The sequence below is a fragment of the Lutra lutra genome, chromosome 8 (genome assembly GCF_902655055.1).
Source record: "Lutra lutra chromosome 8, mLutLut1.2, whole genome shotgun sequence".
Taxonomy (NCBI): Eukaryota; Metazoa; Chordata; class Mammalia; order Carnivora; family Mustelidae; genus Lutra; species Lutra lutra.
Genome location: NC_062285.1, coordinates 141,790,106 through 141,809,558, shown reverse-complemented (window position 1 = coordinate 141,809,558; position 19,453 = coordinate 141,790,106). Strand labels below are relative to the sequence as shown.

The 19,453-nt window shown below is 50.2% G+C and overlaps 1 protein-coding gene across 3 annotated transcripts in view; it reads right to left on the bottom strand.

Moving 5' to 3' along the window:
- TBC1D22A (TBC1 domain family member 22A) overlaps positions 1-19,453 on the bottom strand; it is a 298,901-nt gene that overhangs the window by 214,993 nt on the left and 64,455 nt on the right. The gene's annotated exons all lie outside the window — the stretch shown is intronic.

The following is a 19,453-nucleotide window of genomic DNA, read 5'->3' as shown; positions in this document are numbered from 1 at the left end:
TAAGTGAGAAGGATTTCAGGTTCCTCGTACATTTCCCAGAACGCCAGAGACGCCGAGCGACCTCCACCCCAGCGGAGCTAAGTGTCCACACTGAAGCCACACGGAGTGCGCAGTGGCTACACGCATGGCAAGCGTCCCCGGAGCCACCATGGGACAGGTGAGGCACCGCACACCCTCCTCCCTGGGGCAGTTGAGGCCCAGGAGCACGGCTCCCCTCCACGCACCCCCTCCTTCCCTCCCACTACTTCTCTTCCTCTGCCCCCATGAGCACCTGTCCCCACCGCCAACACCCGCCAGTGATCCCTGCTCCTGCACCCCGACTCCTTCTCACCACTCACTGCTTGCGAACACGAGGTGCTTTGCTCGGGCTTTGGAAGACCTTGTGTCGCGGAGCTACGCCTGTCTTCACGCTGCACCATGTGGTTCAAGGTAGACTAATACAGTGTCCCCACAAGTACCCACGGCGGGGCAGGGCTGGCCAGGGGCACAGGGGCCCAGAGCCGCCGGTATGGAGCCGCCCAAGGGCACCAGAGGGCTCAGCCCCGACACAGTGGTGAGGGGACCGGCCCCTGCAGTGCGGCGGACCTTCTGTGCCTCCCCAGTGTCTCAGCCCGGTGCCCCGAACGGCTAGAGAACACGTTTCAATTTGCAGGTATATCAACACTCAGTCAATCCCACAGACACCGAAGTAATTACTTCTTTCCTTGAAGTTAGGAATCCACCATTAGGCACTTCTAACAGGAGCTCATGATTAATGCCAGGCATAAAAGAAACGATTAAAGAGACTTTGGTAATATAATCAACAAAATACAAAGTCCTGACATCTAATCTTTTTCCAATTACTACAGTCTAAGTAAAATAAGTACAGAATAATCGGGGGATGGTACCAGCCATAACTCGCACTTTACAGCGGAATCTCGGAAAACAGCGAATCTTCCCCCGCACCCTGAGGATATTATGAAAAGCAGGAACCTAATATCTGAACACCAATAATGTAATGTTTACCGTCATGTTCCCGGGGCCTCTCCTCCTGCACAAGGCTGTTTTCTGATTACGCTTTACAGGAAGAAAGCCGGGAGGAATCTCCATTGTTAGTGTTCTCCGACCCAGTCTCCTCCCAGAAGCAGCTCACAAACACGCACCCTGAACGCCCGTCCGGGACGGATCTCTGGATCTGTGCCAGCCTCAGCGTGAACCCGCTGCCTTCGCGGGTGCTGTGTGCTCCCCACGGCAGCCCGAGTCCATCAGGGCTGTCCCCGCCGTGTCACTGAGGAGCAGCCTCAGAGAGGCTAGGTGACGCGGCCACAGTGGCCCAGGAACTGAGTGACCTTCACATCCCAGAATCTTTCCACTCTACTCACTCCCATTACTAAAAGGGCTTCCTGTGACACAGACAAGTCTCACTCATAAATACGGACAAAAGGTCCAAAACGAGATCCGCGCAGATCGGGGCACAACCAGATGTTCAGAGACGGGCCCACACGATTTACTCCGGGAATGAAAGACCGGCCGCCCATCAGGACGCCTCCTAGTTTTATCTGGGTGCTCGGCTGGGTTGATGGGAAAGTCACGGGGCCGTTCTGCTGGATGTGCGGGGTAGACTCTCCCCCAGGCCCGTCTGCCCCTCCACCTGCCTAGCAGAACCCCGTTCGCACAGAGTGACAGCCCACCCCGCCACCCCTCCCCGCAGCCCGGTACTGAGGGGGTCCACCCAGGGAACGAGGAACGCGCCACCGAAGCCGGAACGGATGGCCTGCTGCAGAGCTGAGCCCTGCCCTCGCCCACGAGGGACCCCGCAATGGGCCTGGGACCCGATCCGAGCCGCGGAGAAGACAGCAGGGGAGCTGGCGGCCGCCGAGGAGAAAGCCCCCCGTCGTTCTTCAGAAATCTTCTGGGGGCAACAATCTCTTGCTTCCTCGGCAGGCTGCGAGGGTCAGACGTGAGGCTGGGGCTGCTGCACCCACCCGGCACCCACCCAGCCTGCAGAGGAAGCCCACGCAGGGAGGCGGCGATGGGGGCTGAGTTGGGCAGGACGGGCCGACACCAGAACGTTCCCAAATCAACCGCTCTCCCCCGCCAGCAACAAAGCAAGCACACTGTCACAGACCTGAGCTTGACGGAAAAACGGACACTCCCAGAGAAAGCAAATGGAAGCTTTTACTCGGGGCGTGGAGACACACAGGAAACCCCGAGCCCCCCCACACACTAAGGAGAACTTCGGGGCCAGCGGTCAGGGCGCGGCGGCCCGAGGGCATCGGGCACGCAGAGAACTGTGAGCCGGTGCAGGACGGTGTCCGGACAGAAGCCGGGGAAGGACGGGAGGGCAACGGTGGGAAGCAAATTCTGCCCGGCTGGGGAGCCTTCCCTGAGGAAACGACCACTGAGAAAAGACCCACAGAGGAGGAGAAATTACTGCGGGAACAGGACCGGAAGGGGACAGTCCCAAGTCCACGGGACACCTGACAGGAAGCCCTGGCCACCAGGTGAAGAAGGGACCAGAGGGGCCCGTGGTCACAAGCAGACACTTGGTGGGCCACTTCCGAAGCCCGGGGCAGAGGGGACAGCGGCTCGCAGGGCGGCCGCGCATGGCAGAGCCGCGACCAAACCCACCCCCTGGACCGGGCCGGACACCACGAGCTGTCCACTGCCACTCGGAAGCTCTCGGCGTCTGGCGCGAAGCCCGGGAGACACTGCTGGGCTGTCCCGTGTGTGTCCTGCAGCCTGGCGAGGGGACACGAAGCACCTCTGGGAGAGCAAAGGCCTAGAGCAACCGGTCACACTGGGGGAGGGTGCGGGACAGGACGCGCCCCCGCAAAGCAAGCGGGCGAGGGCCGCAGCGTTTGAGAGCCCGGCCCAGCGGGGCAAGGCCAGGCCAGGAGCTCAGGGCACAGACGAACGGCCCATCCACCTGCACCAACGCAGGAGTCCCACCGCCTCTCAAATCGAGGACCCGTCCGAGCAGGACACCGTCGGTCTCCGGAAAAGGAAATGGGACCCTGAGTCTTCCCACGAAAACTATTTCCAAGCGAGTAAAGACCCAAAGACCTAAACGGAGCGCGTGTGCGTGCACGTGTGTACATGTGGACGCGTGTGTGTGTGAAGGAGGGACTAAAATACCACAAGAAAACACAGAGGAGTATTTTGCTATTATCTGATGGGAGAAGGGCCTTCCCGGCAAGTCACGTATCTGAGAACTACAGGTAAGGTTAACAAACTGTATGAAAGTTTGAAACGACTATGGTGAAAGCCAACATAATGTTAAAAAAAAAAATGACAGACTTGGGGCACCTGGGGCGCTCAGTCAGTTAAGCATCTGCCTTCGGCTCAGGTCATGATCTCAGGGTCCTGGCACTGGGCCCCACGTCGGGCTCCTGCTCAGCGGGGAGTCTGCTTCTCTCTCTCTCCCTCCCTTTCTGCCTCTCCCCGCTTGAAATAAATAAATTCCTCTCAAATAAATAATAAAATCTTTTTAAATATGACAGACTTGAAAAATACATGCAACGTACAATACGAAAAAGTGCACATCACTAATATAGGAAGAACACAAAAAAGAGAATGAGCCATCTACACAAAACGGAGAGTTCACAAAAGAGGAACTAGACATGGCTAATACATGCAGCCATTCCTAAGAAACGCCGGTCTTCATGGGCACGTACTCTCAATGGGGATTAAAGAACTATATCATTAGAACAAGAAAATCTGTCATAAATTACATTCAGTTTCAAATGAGCAATACCCAGTACTGAGGAGCCTTGGGGTGAGCAGCTACTGTCTCCGTCTGGTCAGAATGCATATGAAGAGAACTTTTTCTTGCTCAAATTCTTTCTTCTTTTTTTGTTTTCAGTGGGCTCCACACCAGCAGGGAGCCCAACACAGTGCTCAACTCCTGACCCTGAGATTAGGACCTAAGCCGAAACCAGACGTCAGAGGGCTAACCGACTAAGCCGCCCCGTGTCCCCTGGCTGGTTAATGTGGAAAGGTGCATAACGTCCGTGAGGCAGCTTCCCTTGAAGAAATCCCCCCCCAGGGACATCTGCAGGGGATGACTCACAGGGTGCTCTTGTCTTAGGAAAAACGAGAATCAGTCAGAGTGTCCATTAACAGGGGATGATTAAAACACCGTTACATCCGCACGCTGGACTGTAACGCCGCCACGGAGAAGCACAGGTGCTCTCCTGGGTAAATAAATCAGTCTGTGAAGATGAACGAGAGAGTAGAGTGCAGATGCGCTGAGTACTTTTTTAAGATTTTATTTACGAGAGAGAAGAAAGAGCGTACAGGGGAGCAGGGCAGAGGGAGAGGGACAAGCAGACTCCGTGCTGAGCACGGAGCCCGACTTGGGGCTCAGTCTCAGGACCCTGAGATCATGACCTGAGCGGAAATCAAGAGTCAGACGCTCAGCCCACTGAGCCCGCCCAGGGCCCTGCACCGAGTCCTTCTGTACGTGCACGCCGGAGCCTGGAAGCACAGCCAGCCTTGGGGGAGGGATGCAGAGAACGGCTCAAGGGCAGAGGAAGAAGTACTTTCCATTGCACACCCTACCGTGTTCCCACAGAGCTAGAGTTCCCGTGACGTCTCCAACTTGACCTCCAACTCTTCAAAATCCACCCAAATTGCCAGGCCCAGCTCAGCCTCTGCTGGATCTATGAAGCCTTCCTGACAACTCAGGCCTCACCCAATCCCCTCTTCTGCGAGCACTGGGAACACCTGGGACCAGCCCACCTCACCCCCGTTCAGTGCCGTGTCTGAGCACCGATCTCACGTCCAGAAGCGGCTTATGAGTTTCTGCAGGTCAGATGCCATGATTCTGCTTCTTTTGTGTCCTGAGGCAGAGCCTTGCCATAGCCTGGCAGTAAGTGCTGGAGAGAGGAACGTCCGGTTCTCTCCTCTACCCCTGCAGATGTGGTTTTCTTGGGGGGGGGGGCCTCATATTTTTTAACTGACATATAATTTATAGGCAACAGAAGAATTTAGCCCCACAAACAAGATACAGAACATTTCTATTACCCTTCTCTGTGATTCTTTGCTCCCACTCCAAGCTAATTCCTTCCTGATAGCGATCACCATAGATTATCCTTGCCTGATCTTAAAATTCATACAAGTAGTACTTACAGAATGTACCTGCTGCTAGCCTGCTTCTTTTGTCCAAAAAATGTCAGAGTCGCAATGCTGCAAGTACCAGTGACTCATTCCTTACAAGCGCAAATGTGACTCTACACCAGGCGCGCATCACGCCGGCTTGCATACTCACAGACAGCCGGGTCATTCCTATGCTGAAGCAGCTACCGCCACCCTTGCGGTCTTGTGTGGTGTGGGTCTGTGTTTCCATGTCTACGAGGCAAACATGAAGGAGCAGAACTGCTGGTCACAGGACAGAGACAGATCTACCTTTATAAAACACCGCCACATGGGCCTATAGAATGCTTGTACCATTTTGCACTTCCCACCCGTAATGTATAAAAGCTTCAACTGCTCCACATCCTGGTCAAAATCCAGAGCTGTCTGTCCTTCATGTTAGCCATTCTAAGAAGGCATCTCATTATCATTTTAACTACCAATTCTGAGATGACGAATGATGTTGGCGTTAAACTGATTTTCGTGTGCTTTCTGGCCATTTCTATAGCTTCTATGATGCTTATCTTGAAATCTTTTACACATCTTTTTATTAAGTTGCTCATCATCTTATCTGTTACCAATAACACACTTTTCTTCTGCTTCTAGATCACATTTCCCTGTTTCATTGCATGCCTGGGTTTTTATTATTGAATGCCAGGTGTGCCAGTTATCGATCTATTGCCTCTGCGATATGGAACTGGGACTTGTAAATACTTCTCCTTGGCCGCCTGGCATGATATCATCCTTTTCAGTACAGAGTGAAGGAGGGACACTGGAGGAGAAGGGTTTTCTCCCTCAAGTCCCCATACACCTCGTTCCCCAGGCTCCGGCCCACAGTTCCTGCAGCGAGCGCTGGGTCTTCTTCAGCACTCGCCTGCCCTGGAGGCTGCTTTGTCTGGCATTAGCCCCCTGCAGAGCGCTGAGGTCCTGGGCACACTGGGTTTCTCCCACATTCAGCTGGTAGCGAGAGCGACTCCCAGTCCCCGGTTCCTGCAGCAAGCGATGGCCAGCGATACCCAGCAGCCACACCTTCGTGAGCTCTGGGGACGCTCTCCCCTGCCTCACGGACTGTCACCTCACTCACGAACAGGCCAGCACTCCACCAAGGACTTACTGGCCCCCCCCGCAGGTATGTGGGCTCTGTCTCGGAAGGAACACTCTGCTCTCCAGCACGGGCTCCGAACAGTCTGTCTCCGTTTCTGTTCCCTTCCTGGGCTGCAGCCTGGAAACTGCTTCCAAGCACCAATGCAGTGAAAGTGAAATCCACCTGGAGTGTTACCTTCTCCCAGGGGTCACAGCTCCGCACGGTCTACAACGCGATGCCGGACAACAGCTGTTTCTCATACGTGATCCAAGTTTCTACTTATTCACGACAGAAGAGCAATTCCTTCGGCAACTCATCATTCATGGTTGAAGCAAAAGTCAACTAACATATTTTTAAAGAATTTTTTGTCTATATTCATCTGGGATATTGGTTTCTAGCTTCTTTTCCTCATACTGTCTTTGTAAGGTTTTCCTATTAGGGTTATGTGGCCTTAATAAAATGAGTTGAGAAGGGTTTTCTCTTCCTCTTTTTTCTGAGTCAGCTTTTGGAGAATTGGTGTTATTTCTTCTTTAAATGTTTGATAGAATTTATTAGGAAAACCATCTAACCCTGATACTCTCCTCGTGTGAAAGCCTTTTTTTTTAAGATTTATTTATTTATTTGAGAGAGTGAGGACGAGCAGGGGGAGAGACAGAGGGGGAGGGAGAGAAATCCTCAAGCAGACTCTTCACTGAGGAGAGCCCGATGTCAGGATTGATCTCAGGACCCTGAGATCATGACCTGAGCCAAAATCAAGATTCAGATGCCTAATTGACTGAGACACCTAGGCGCCCCTAAAGGTTTTTTTTGTTACAAATTTTTTTAGGGAGCACCTAAGGTTAAGCCTCGGACTTGTGAGTTCGGCTCAGGTCATGATCTCAGAGTTCTGAGATCAAGCCCCACATCTGGATCTGCACTCAGTGGGGAGTCTGCTTGAGATTCTCTTCCTCTGCCCCTCCCCGCTCTCTCTCTCTCTCTCTCCAAAAATACATAAGTAAATCTTTAAAAAAAAATTTAATTGATGTAGGCATACTAAGGCTTTCCTTTTCTTCTGGTATCAGTTTTATTAGGTCATGTGTTTCAAGGAGTATATCCATTTTGTGTCAGTTCTTGAATTTACTGGGATAAAGTTGCAAATAATGTGCCCTTATTATCTTCTTAATATCTGTAGGGTCTGTACTGATGTTTCCTCTTTCACTTCTGATATTGCAATTTGTGTCTTCTCTTCTTTCCACTGATCAAATCTAACTAGAAGTTTCATTGATCTTTGTAAAAAATGAACTTCAGATTTTCTTGATTCTTCCTCCTGTTTGTCCATTTTCCAATTTACTGATTTCCACCCTTGTTTTATTTCCCTTCTTTTACTTGGTTTCATTTAATTTCCTCCTCTTTTCCTAGCTTCTTAAAGTGGAAGCTTTGATCATTGATTTGAAGCCTTTATTTCTTTCTAAGATAGGCATTTAAACACATAAACTTCCCTCCAGGCACTGCTTCACCAGTAGCACACAGGTTTTCATAAGGTATTGTCACTATCACTCAATTCAACATAGATTCTTACTTGTGATTTCTTTGATCCATGAGTTACTCCAAAGTACGCGGACAAATTTCCAAATATTTGCTGATTTCCTGGGTATCTTATTGCTACACTGATTTCTAAATTAAAACATCTGGTCAGATGAACATGGTGTTGTTTCAGTCCATCGATATTTATTATGACTAGTTTTGGCAGGGCAGGTATATGGTCTATCCAGTGAATGTGCCACATGTCCTTGAAAAGAATGTGCTTTCTTCAGTTGGTCTATGTCTACACGTGGTGGATAAATCAGTGGATCCAGCTGGCTGACAGCAGTATTTTTCACATCTTTACTGATTCATATCTTCCACATCTTTGTTGATGCTTTAATTTACCTATTGTATCAACTACCCAGGGAGAGGTGCTAAAATTTCTGCCTGTGATAGTGAATGCGTCTCTTCCTCTCTTCATTTCTGTCCATTTTTGCTTCATGTATCGTGAAGCTGTATTACTAAGTACACATACCTTTAGGAAAGGTATATCTACTCAACGAACTGGACCTTTCACCATTATGAAATATCCCTCTTTGTCTCTTTCTGAATGTCTTTTTCTTATATTGCTATAAACAAATTAGTTTTCTTATGACTAGCACTTGCACGGCATAGCTCTTCCCACCCTTTTAGTCCAACCGCCCGAATGTTCCCGTTTAAAGCTTGTGTTTGGTTTTCCTTTTAGCTTCCTATCCCTGTATTTCTTGGAATCATGTTGTAAAATCACTAGAAATGCAAGAAAGACTTTCATAAGCAGAAAGCAAATGAGAAATAAAGAGCATGTCTTCCTTCCACAATAGAGAACTTGTTTTCTGAAAATTAAAATTTTGCAAAGTTTCAATAAAAACACCAATATTATAATGCCATCTTCATCTCTTCTGTAGGGGTCTACTTCTCAATAAAATTCCCACTTGGAAAACGGCCACAGCAGGCCCTCCCCCTACACCGAGGACCGAATGAAGCAGAGAGGTGAGCAGACAAGCACAGACGAACAAACACAGGTTGTGGACTCCATGGACCTGGGTTCAGGGGCCAGCAAGAACCTGTGTGGTTCCCTTAATCTCCCGAGCTCCAATTTCTTCCTCTGAACATAGAACAAATTAAAAATACCAGCCTCGGGGCGCCTGGGGGGCTCAGTGGGTTAAGCCTCTGCCTTTGGCTCGGGTCATGATCTCAGAGTCCTGGGATGGAGCCCCAAATCAGGCTCTCTGCTCAGCAGGGAGCCTGCTTCCTCCTCTCTCTCTGCCTGCCTCTCTGCCTACTTGTGATCTCTGTCTGTCAAATAAATAAATAAAATCTTTAAAAAAAATAATAATACCAGCCTCACTTAAGTCACAGAATTTTCCCCAGGAACAGAGACAATACATGGGAGAGCATTGGAAGCAATGACACACTCCACAAACGCAAGAAGATGCTTCTGCCATGCTTACTGATGTAATTATTCAGCACACTTCATGAACCCAAACCATGAAGCAATTGGGACTCATTCGTTCTAATTGGATGTAAAATATCACATTTGAGACTGAACCAGAAATCTGTCACAAAATGGTGCATGCAAAGAACTCATAATTACAAGCACCTTTTTCAGAAAAGCCAGGAATAACAGAAAAATCAACCCATAATTTAAGCTATTTTTTCCTAACACAAAGTTCTTTCTAACTGGTTTTAATCCTGATTTTTAAAAATCTTTTCTAGCAATAAAATCAGAGGGAAACAGGAATAAAAGTAAGAAATGCATGTACATTGCAATCACTTAAGCTTAAATGGGAATCTAATCTCGAAGCTGAGCACTCACCAGCAAAAGGGTCTGCAAAGCAAGCACGTTTCCTGTTCCTAAAAGCCACTGTCCAGGAGAGTCTCATAAATCAGCCCACTTGACCAACGCTTATCGAGCACCCACTCTGTGTAAGATGCCTCTGGGAAGAAGGCCACTTAAACACTGGCCCTCCTAGGAGTCCGTCACACACATTTATTTACCCAGTGAACATTGACCGGTGCTTACCACCAACCGGGAGCCAGGCCGGCCTTGGAAGGCACAATCAGACCCAGTTCCTACCCTCCAGCCGCTCAAGGGCAAGTAGAGAGGAAGAAATCAACAGCGCCCGTGCGAAGGGGTGCCACATGATAAAGCCGAACGGGATGCCAAAGGAGAGACGGCCTCTCCTGCAAAGAAGGGCGACATCGGGAGACTCCCAGGGAGCTGCTGCTTGAGAGGCACCTGGAAGCCGAGTTAAAACCTAGATTTCCCTCTGCCCGCACCCTAGACCTCACCAACAGGACGGTAAAGGAATAAGGTCCCAAACGAGGACAAGGGCACAAAAGAGGAGACAGAGCAGACAAGCAGCAGCAACGAGCTGCTCTGGAGACTGAAGACTCAGAACCATGGAAAGCAGCGAGGGTGGGAGCTCACCAGAATGGGGAAAGCTAAGCCCACCACTGGCAGAGGGGAGGCCAAGCAGAATCGGGGGGGCGGGGCGCCAACCACGGCCCAGAACCCCCAGAAAGAGCTGGGGGGGGCCTGCTTCCCAGGCACAGGAGGCAGTTAGAGCCCCCGCCCAGGCAGGAATCAGGGCCTCGCCCCCCAGATTAACAACTTTGGGCGAAAGAGACAGTTTACCACAGGTCCTCCCGGCTCAGTCGTGAACCTGAGTCACAGTGAGTGCCGATGTCCGAGAAACAGTGAGGGAAGGAGAAGAGGCTGACCCTTCACCTCCAGAGCAGACAGGCGGTAACAACGCGCGGCTCAACCGCAGGAATCTGCAGAATTGGCGTTCCGGGAAAGAACCCTTCTGGGACTTTCTTCTATCGAGAGGTAAAGGGTACCTGCAATCCTGAGAGCTCTGAAGAAGACAGGCAGGCCCTCTGGGGTCTCTGGCCATTTCCTTTGCTCACAGACCTAAGAACCCGCACGCCACCGGCAAGAAAACACACGGCCATCCCGGCTGCGTTCTAGACTCGGCTGTGCCGCTCGCTGCAAAACCCCCAAAAGATAAATGCTTTAAAAAGACTGAAAAACTAAAACAGAGAAGCTCTTTATTCTAGAAACTGCACTATGTTTAACAGTTAAGGCTATTTAAATGAGATAAAACACATTTCTAAGGAAGAAGTGTATGATTTGCTTTCAAGTACTCCTGCACAAAGAGAGCGGCCTGGGCTAGCACGGCCCCCCCACAAGGAGCCACAGACTCCTATCCCCCTTCCCTGTCAGACCCACGCTCCGTACCCCCATTGACTGCCACACAAAACACTCCTACGATTAAAACAGGCAAATAACGCCTCTCCCCTTCACAGGTGCTCCAGCACATTCCCTAGGCAGAACAGGATTCCTCCCACTCGTGATTTCAGAACAAATTTCCAGGAAGCACTTTACTCACCAGAAGACACTGGCCAAGTCAGAACCAGAAAGAAACACGGTACAGTACGGTGTGTCTTTACATCAAAAAGGGTTCTGGTGATCTCACTGCTTTTCTTGTCATCTGTTCACGGCTTCCTTGGTCTTGCTGGTTTTGACACAGCTGCGTGTATCACAAGTACAATTCTCTTCGTCATTTCTTTTACTTTCTCTCACTTTCATAATTTACCTCAGTGAACACACCCAATTTATTCGCAGTGGGGAAAACAAATCCTACCAAGGCAGAAGTCACTCTGTCAGCAGTGCCAGGAAAATAACTCTCCCCCCCTCTCTGGTGCGTGTCCTGCTTCTGCTTGACCCTCCCATCTGCAAAGTTCAAGACCACCTGTCCAGCCACACTGGCCCTCAAAGGCAGACCCAGTCCTCGGCTCGGCATGTCCTCAGTATCGGCGGTTCTCCTGCAAGAGAAACTTCTCTTCCTGCAGATCAGCAGCAGAAGCATCTGGGATGGCTCGAGGCTTTCCTACAAGGACGCCAACAATATGCTTGCCCGTGACTGCTTCATGGCAAATGCGTACCACGGGACTCGGGCCCCGCGAGGCTAAACCAGGGATGCACACGGCTTCGGCAGAGCTGGGGGGCGGTGGGGGCAGCTGCCGCAGGAACAGCCGGCAAGCCCACAGCCAGCTTCCATGCAGCCCCCTACCTCCAGCCTGATCCTCCAGGCGACCGGCGAGAAGGAATGGATATTCGATGTGAAGAGTCTTGGATATCAGTAAAAAGATACAACCCGATTAAAAACAGGCCAAAAGGGGAGCCTGGGTGGCTCAGCGGGTTGGGCCGCTGCCTTCGGCTCAGGTCATGATCCCAGAGTCCTGGGATCGAGTCCCACATCGGGCTCCTTGTTCTGTGGGGAGCCTGCTTCTCCCTCTGCCTCTGCCTGCCGCTCTGTCTGCCTGTGCTCGCTCTCTCTCTCTCTCTGACAAATAAATAAATGAAATCTTTAAAAAATAAAAAAATTTAAAAAATTTAAAAAAATTAAAAAAAAAACAGGCCAAAATATTTAATAGATTATTTCTTCCCAGAGTATACACGAACAGCCAACAAGCATGAAGGGATGCTCACGTGTGACAAAATACAGATCCTTTCTTGACAAAAATGCTTGACAAAGTAGGTGTAGAGGGAACATACCCCAGCGTCGTAAAGGCCATATACGAAAGACCCGCAGCTGATTTCGTCCTCGATGGGGAAAACCTGAGAGCCTCCCCCTCTGGTCAGGAGCACGAGGATGTCCACTCTCACCACGACTATTCAACACAGGACTGGCCTCAGCAGTCAGACAACAGGAAGAAATAAAAGGCATCCGAATGGACAGGGAACAAGTCAAACTTTCACTATTCACAGATGACATAATACTCCGTATTATGTAGAAAACCCAGAAGACTCTACCAAAAAATAATCAGAACTGATACACGAATTCAGCAAAGGTGCAGGATATAAAATCAATGTGCAGGAATCTGTTGCATTTCTACGTGCCAACAACGCGACAGCAGAAAGAAATTGAGGGGTCAATCCCATTTACAAGTACACGGAAAACCACAAGACAACTAGGAGTAAACCTAACCGGAGAGCTAGGAGATCTGTACTCTCAAAACTCCAGGACACTTACGAAAGAAACTGAAGAGGACAAAAAGAAATGGAAAAACAGTCCATGGTTCATGGGTTGGGAGAACAAACATTGTTAAAATGCCTATACTACCCAAAGCAATCTACACATGTAATCCAGCCCCTATCAACGTACCACCAGCAGGTTTCACAGAGCTGGAACAGAAATAATCCCCAAATCTGTATGGAGCCACCAAAAGCCCCAAATAGCCAAAGCAATCCTGAAGGAGAAAAGCAAAGCTGGAGGCGTCACAATTCTGGACTTCACGCTCCGTTACAAAGCTGTTGTCATCGAGACATTACGGAGCTGGCATGAAAAGAGACACACAGATCAACGGAACAGAATAGGGAACCCAGAAACGGACCCATTAGATGTCAAGTCATGTTCGACAAAGCAGGAAGAATATCCAATGGGAAAAAAGGCAGTTTCTTCAAGAAATGGTGTAGAGAAAAGTGGAAGGCCACATGCAGAATGAAACTGGACACTCTCTTACACCACACACAAAAATAAATTCAAAATGGATGAAAGACCTAAATGTGAGACAAGAAACCATCAAAATCCTAGAGGAGACACAGGCAGCAGCCTCTCTGGCCTCGGCCATAATGACTTCTTACTCAACACATCGCCAGAAGTGAGAGAAACAAGCACAAATGAACTATGGGGACCTCACCCAGGTAAAAGCTTCTGCGTGTGCCAAAGGAAGCGGTCAACAAACTGAAAGCAGCCCACGGAACAGGAGAACGTATCGGCAGCCCACGTTTCTGAGGAAAGGCTAGTGTCCAAAATCTGTAAAGAACTTATCGAACTCAACACCCCAAAAACTAATGATCCAGTTTGGAAATGGGCAGAAGACAGAAAGACATTTTTCCGAAGGAGACATCCAGATGGCTCATAGACACATGAAAAGTTGCGTGACATCACTAGCCATCAGGGACATCCAAATCCAAACCACAATGAGATGTCACCCCACGCCTGTCAGAACGGCTAAAAGCAACAACACAAGAAACAACAGATGTTGGCGAGGATGCGGAGAAAGTTTAACAGTTAAGTGCAGTTAAGTGCATTTCTCGTTGCACCGTTGGTGGGAATGCCAACTGCGCGGCCGCTGTGGAGAACGGGATGGAGGTCCCTCGGACAGTTAAAGGAGAGCTGCCCTACAACCCAGCAATCGCACTATGCAGTATTTATCCAAGGGATATAAAAATACTGATTCAAGAGGCACCTGCACACCCATGTTTACAGCCGCGTGACCAACAACAGTCAATCCACGTACAGCCAGTGTCCACTGATGGACGAACGGAAAAAGAGAAGATGCAGTGTGTGTACACAGACACACACACACACACACACACACTGGAGTATTACTCAGCCATCAAAGGGACTGAAATTTTGCCATTTACAACGACGTGGAGGGAGCCGGAATGCACTATGCTGACGGAAATAAGTCCGTCAAGAAAGACAATTATCATCCGACTTCACTCATATGTGGAATTTAAGAAAGAACACAGATGAACACAGAGGAAGGAAAAAATAAAAAAGAGGGAAGCCAGCCACCAGAGACCCTTAACTGAAGAGAACGAACTGAGGGTTGGGGGGGGCTAGAAGGGGGGAGGGCATTAAGGAAGGCACTTGTGTAATGATAGTCACTGAATTCTACACCTGAAACCAACATTACACCGTACATTAACTAACTAGAATTTTTTTTAATTTGGAAAAAAGAAAGAAAAGAAAAGGTGCTCACCATCGTCAGCCATCAGGGAAATCAAACCCATGGTACGATGCCACAGGGCAGCCCCGCAGGCGCTGTAGTGAACGATGCGGGAAAACTGGAACTCCCCCAAGGCACACAGGGTGGGCAGAAGACCCAGCATCCCACCCCAGGTGCGCCCCCAAGAGGAGCGAGAACACGTCGGCACGGAACCACGCACAGAACATTGATGGCAGCAGCGCTTCTAACAGCCGAAACGCGGAAATACTCCCAACATCCACCAGGGGGCGCACGGACGAATAAAGTGTGGCCGTCCAGGTAATGCGCTATTATTCTACAAAAAAAGAAAAACAAACCTGCAGGACACCTGCTACCCCGTGGACGAGCCTTGAGAGCATTACACGAACTGACAGAAGCCATTCTCAAAAGGCCACACATTACATGATTCTATTTAGAGATCTTCCTCGACTCACGATGGATGTGGCTACAGCCCAACGCAACTATCATCACTTAAAAGTATCTAAGTTGAAAATGCACTTAATACACCGAATTTACTAAGCATCACGGCTCAGCCCAGCCGACCTTCAACGTAACGTGCTCAGACGCTCACACTGACCTACGGACGGGCGGTCAGCTCACACGAAGCCCACAATGCAGGGCTGGGCAGCCCGTGTAACCTACCGGACACTGCACGGAAAGTGACCGACAGCAAGGGCGCCCGCGGAGCACTGCTGACCCTCGTGATGGTGAGGCCGACCAGAATCTGTGGCCGCTCTCCTGCATCACGGGAGCGGAGCGTACTAGGGTCACCAGCCCGGGAATCACTCACCCAGGAAAAGATCCCAGCTCAAAATTCCAAGTACAGCGTCTACCAAATGGGTATGGCTCTCACACCGTCATAGAGTCAAGCCATTGTAAGTCAGGGACTGTCTGTGTACAAAATGTCCAGAACAGGCAAGTCCACAGAGGCAGAAAGTAGACTAGTGACTGCCTAGGGCTGGAGGAGGGGAAGATGACTGCTAATGGGCACAGAGTCCCTTTTCTGAGTTCTCCAATGTACTGTCGTGACGGTCACCCAACTCCACAAACACACTGCCAACCACTGCACCATACATTAAATGCTAAACGGTATAGTGTGTGAATTCTATCTCAATAGAGATGTCTTAAAAGAAACTTGGATGACAAATTTCTTAAAGGCTATAGAACCCCTGGGGATAAAAATATATGTTTAAAAAAAATTAAAAAAAAATAATAAAATTTAAATTAAAAAAAAAACTATTCAAAGTTAGATTTGGAGGACAATGAATAGGAGGTTGGGAAAAGCAAGCTTTCTTACTACATTTGTGTTTGTATATATGTCTTATTTGAGTCGTAACTTGTACTGAGATCTTAGGAATAAAAAATGTAATCTAAGGGAAAAAAAAAAAAGGCTATAGAACCCCAACTGCCGGGGCGCCTTGGGTGGCTCAGTGGGTTAAAGCCTCTGCCTTCGGCGCAGGTCATAATCCCAGGATTCTGGGATCGAGCCCCACGTCAGGTTCTCTGCTCAGCGGGGAGCCTGCTTCCCCTTTCTCTCTCTGCCTGCCTCTCTGCCTACTTGTCATCTCTGTCTGTCAAATAAATAAATAAAATCTTTAAAAAAAAAAAGAACCCCAACCAACTGCCTTCTCAGGAAAGAGGACTGGGAAAAGAGGCTCTGCTGGTGGGAGTCTGATGACGGACTTGGTGTGTAGAAGTTCGATCAAAACTGGGGAAGGAGAGACCAGAATTTGGAAGGGGCCCCACACCCCTTAGATGGCAGGACGGTGGAAGAGCAGGGACAGCCTTCCCAGAGACTCCCAACTTCATTCCACCAACCAAAGCCCGGGCAAAGGCCGCAGCAAACATGTCACTTCTGGTTTTGTTTGCAGCTGGCGGGGGCCTGTGGACCGACCCAAGGCAAACTGCGCCGGTGCGGAGGAAGCCACGGCCCAGGGATGCACAGAGCATGGTGGGTGTGGGGCCCAGGCATCCACGCAACTCGGGAGATGCTCTAGGCTTCACCAAGTAAGCAAGACTGAAGGCAATTCTACAACTATCTACCGGGGAGAGACACCGCCAGCGCACACCCCAGCCTCGCTGAAAACGCTCATGTCCTCCCAGCCAGTAATTTCCCTTCTGGGAATCCGTCCGAAAGAAGTCATCCAAAACGCGAGTAAATATTTATGCACCAAGATGGTCACTGCAGCACTATTTCTAAATTTTAAAAAATATGATCTTAACGTCTAATGGTAGAAATCTGATGAAATCAGAGTTATAGCCACTGGTCACTCACAGGAAATCAAGAAATACACCCAAAATGTTTACGGGGCCACCGGTGTCTCGAGGTCGGCAGCAAGGAGAAGCAAGGAGCAACTCATGAGCTCATCCTGCAGCCAGCCTCGCCCACCCTCGCCCCCTGCACAGAGAGCTCACCCAGCCACCCGCTCTCACTCTGCAAGGCCTCACAAGGCCCCTTCTCCCTTCAATACCATCGATCCCACAGCCAGCGTCGCATGGCATTTCATTAAAGGGAAGGCTACTGCTGTTTCATGTTAAAAATCTAAATCCTTTCAAGCAAATTAGAAGCTGGAGGTTTGCTTCTCTGCTTTCCAGTGGACCCACTAAAGACAGTCCTCAGCCTCCTAGAATTCCTGCACGAGAACACACACATACGTGCGACAGGACTTAGATCCGCCCCTTCTCGGTCTGCCGTGTCTGCCAGGAAAGCACCTGCCAGGTCAGTCCATCTCTCAACAAGCAAGGTCAGTAACAAGGCTGGGGCCGGCAAGTACAGTCGTGCTGGTGCCACGGTGCTTCCGGTTAATGGGGCAGGCACACAGAGGCCCCTGAGAGAGCTTCTGGCCACAGGACGTGTTTGGTTAGGACCCCGAGCTTGTCACGACCTCTTCCGGTTCACTGTCCCTCCTGCACTCGCTCTCTGTGCCTGTGCCCCCATCACTCTGGAGAAGCCCCCTAGACCAAACACCCTCAGAGAAAGGCAAGAAAGAGTGTGCCATCCCCAGCTCTCACCAGCGAGCGCCCCCCCACTCTCTCTCTGCACCCTGAGGGCCAGCGAGCACACGCCTAAAGGCCCCACGTGATGGAGGAACCCAGCAGACAGGAAGCTGGACGCAGCCGCGGGAAAGGCAGAAGATAGTCTTGTCACTGATAAGCCCAAGTGATTTCAGATAAGTATGCAATGTAATTACAAGGCAAAGCAACATAATCCCATAGTCCCCTGCACGCAGTTTCACATGTAGGTGCACAGAAGGCAGACTCCATGGAGAACTGACCGTCCACCCGCCTGCGGGCCCGCACGGCACCGTCAGGCTTGCCTCATCGTGCCGGGGCCTACGCCTGATACCACGAGGGTGCTCTCGCCCAGAACGCCATCTACCCCAGTGTCTCTCAGCAGTCCACTGCTGATCCAGGAAACCGACTCCAGGGATCCAGCCCTGGCTCCCAGCCTGCCCTGTGCCATTTCCCCCACACCAGAGCGATGACCTGCTTCCCGCACCACGTGCACACTTCCGTCCACGCCAGCACGAGCTACGTCTGGTTCCAAGTCTGCCCGCACCCTGACCTCGAGCTCCCCAGGGACGGGAGCCACAGCTCCAAACTCCTCCCATCCCTCCCATGGTACTAAAAAGGTGACCAACAATACAGAAACCCACCCCTGCCAAGTGACATGGGCAAGAGATAAGGGCTCTGGTCAGTCCACGGAGCCACTGCTACAGGCACGTGACGAGTCACCCATTCAAACGCAGGTGCAAACAGGGAGCAGAGAGGAAAGGAATGCTCCTCGTTACCCAGAGGCAGGTGGGCACGGGTACTGTCTAAAGTCAACCCTTGTGGGGCACCTGGATGGCTCAGTCAGTTGTTCAGCTCAGGTCACGATCCCAGTCTCACATCAGGCTCCCTGCTCAGCGGGAGTCTGCATCTCCCTCTGCCTGCTGCTCCCCTGCTTGTGCTCGCTCACTGACAAATAACTAAAAATCTTAAAAAAAATAAAGTCGACACTTGAGGGCATGATTAATAGTTAGTACTAATAATCAGGTATTAACAAGTATGTCAGTGGGGCGCCTGGGTGGCTCAGTGGGTTAAGCCGCTGCCTTCGGCTCAGGTCATGATCTCAGGGTCCTGGGATCGAGCCCCGCATCAGGCTCTCTGCTCAGCAGGGAGCCTGCTTCCCTCTCTCTCTCTCTCTGCCTGCCTCTCTGCCTACTTGTGATCTCTGTCTGTCAAATAAATAAATAAAATCTTCAAAAAAAAAAAAAAAACCAAGTATGTCAGGACAATAGGGATAAACCAGCAAGTCCGGTATATCAGGCCAGTGATCAACCCGCAAAAGGGTGCGGACTCCGGTCTTCTGGGTAGTGCAGAACAAGGAGGCTTCCTGGGGCACGGAGACCAAAGAAAATGGGAGGAAAGACACAGTCCAGAGAGGAATGTGATCTATTGTGAAGTATTATTATTTAACCTCTGTCCTAGTTGCTTTATACGGCTGTCGGGCCATCAGAGAATTTCGTGTCCCGCCATACATCATAATAGTTCCGACTCCCAAGATAATAATCAACACTCCGGGATCGGTACACTCCTATGTCTGGATGGAGCAAAAGGATGACCAAGTCATTAGAAGTCCGCGTACGAAGGGCACTAAGTACCAAGAGTCTGACCTCCATCCCGGAAGCAGCAGGGAGCTGTGCTAGTCAAGGCAGAGCCATGTTTCAGTGTGACTCACCTCCTGCCAGTACACGGAATGTGTCACAGGGAAAGAGGGACACAAGGCAGCAGAGATAATACAGGTCTGAACAAGGGCAGGCCCATCAAAGACAGAGAGGAAAGACAGAAAGTAAACGCAGGAATATTTTGAAAGAATGGCAACAGGTAGGCTTCCCCGTAACTAGATATGGACACAAAGAGACGGAAAGGTTTGACGATGAC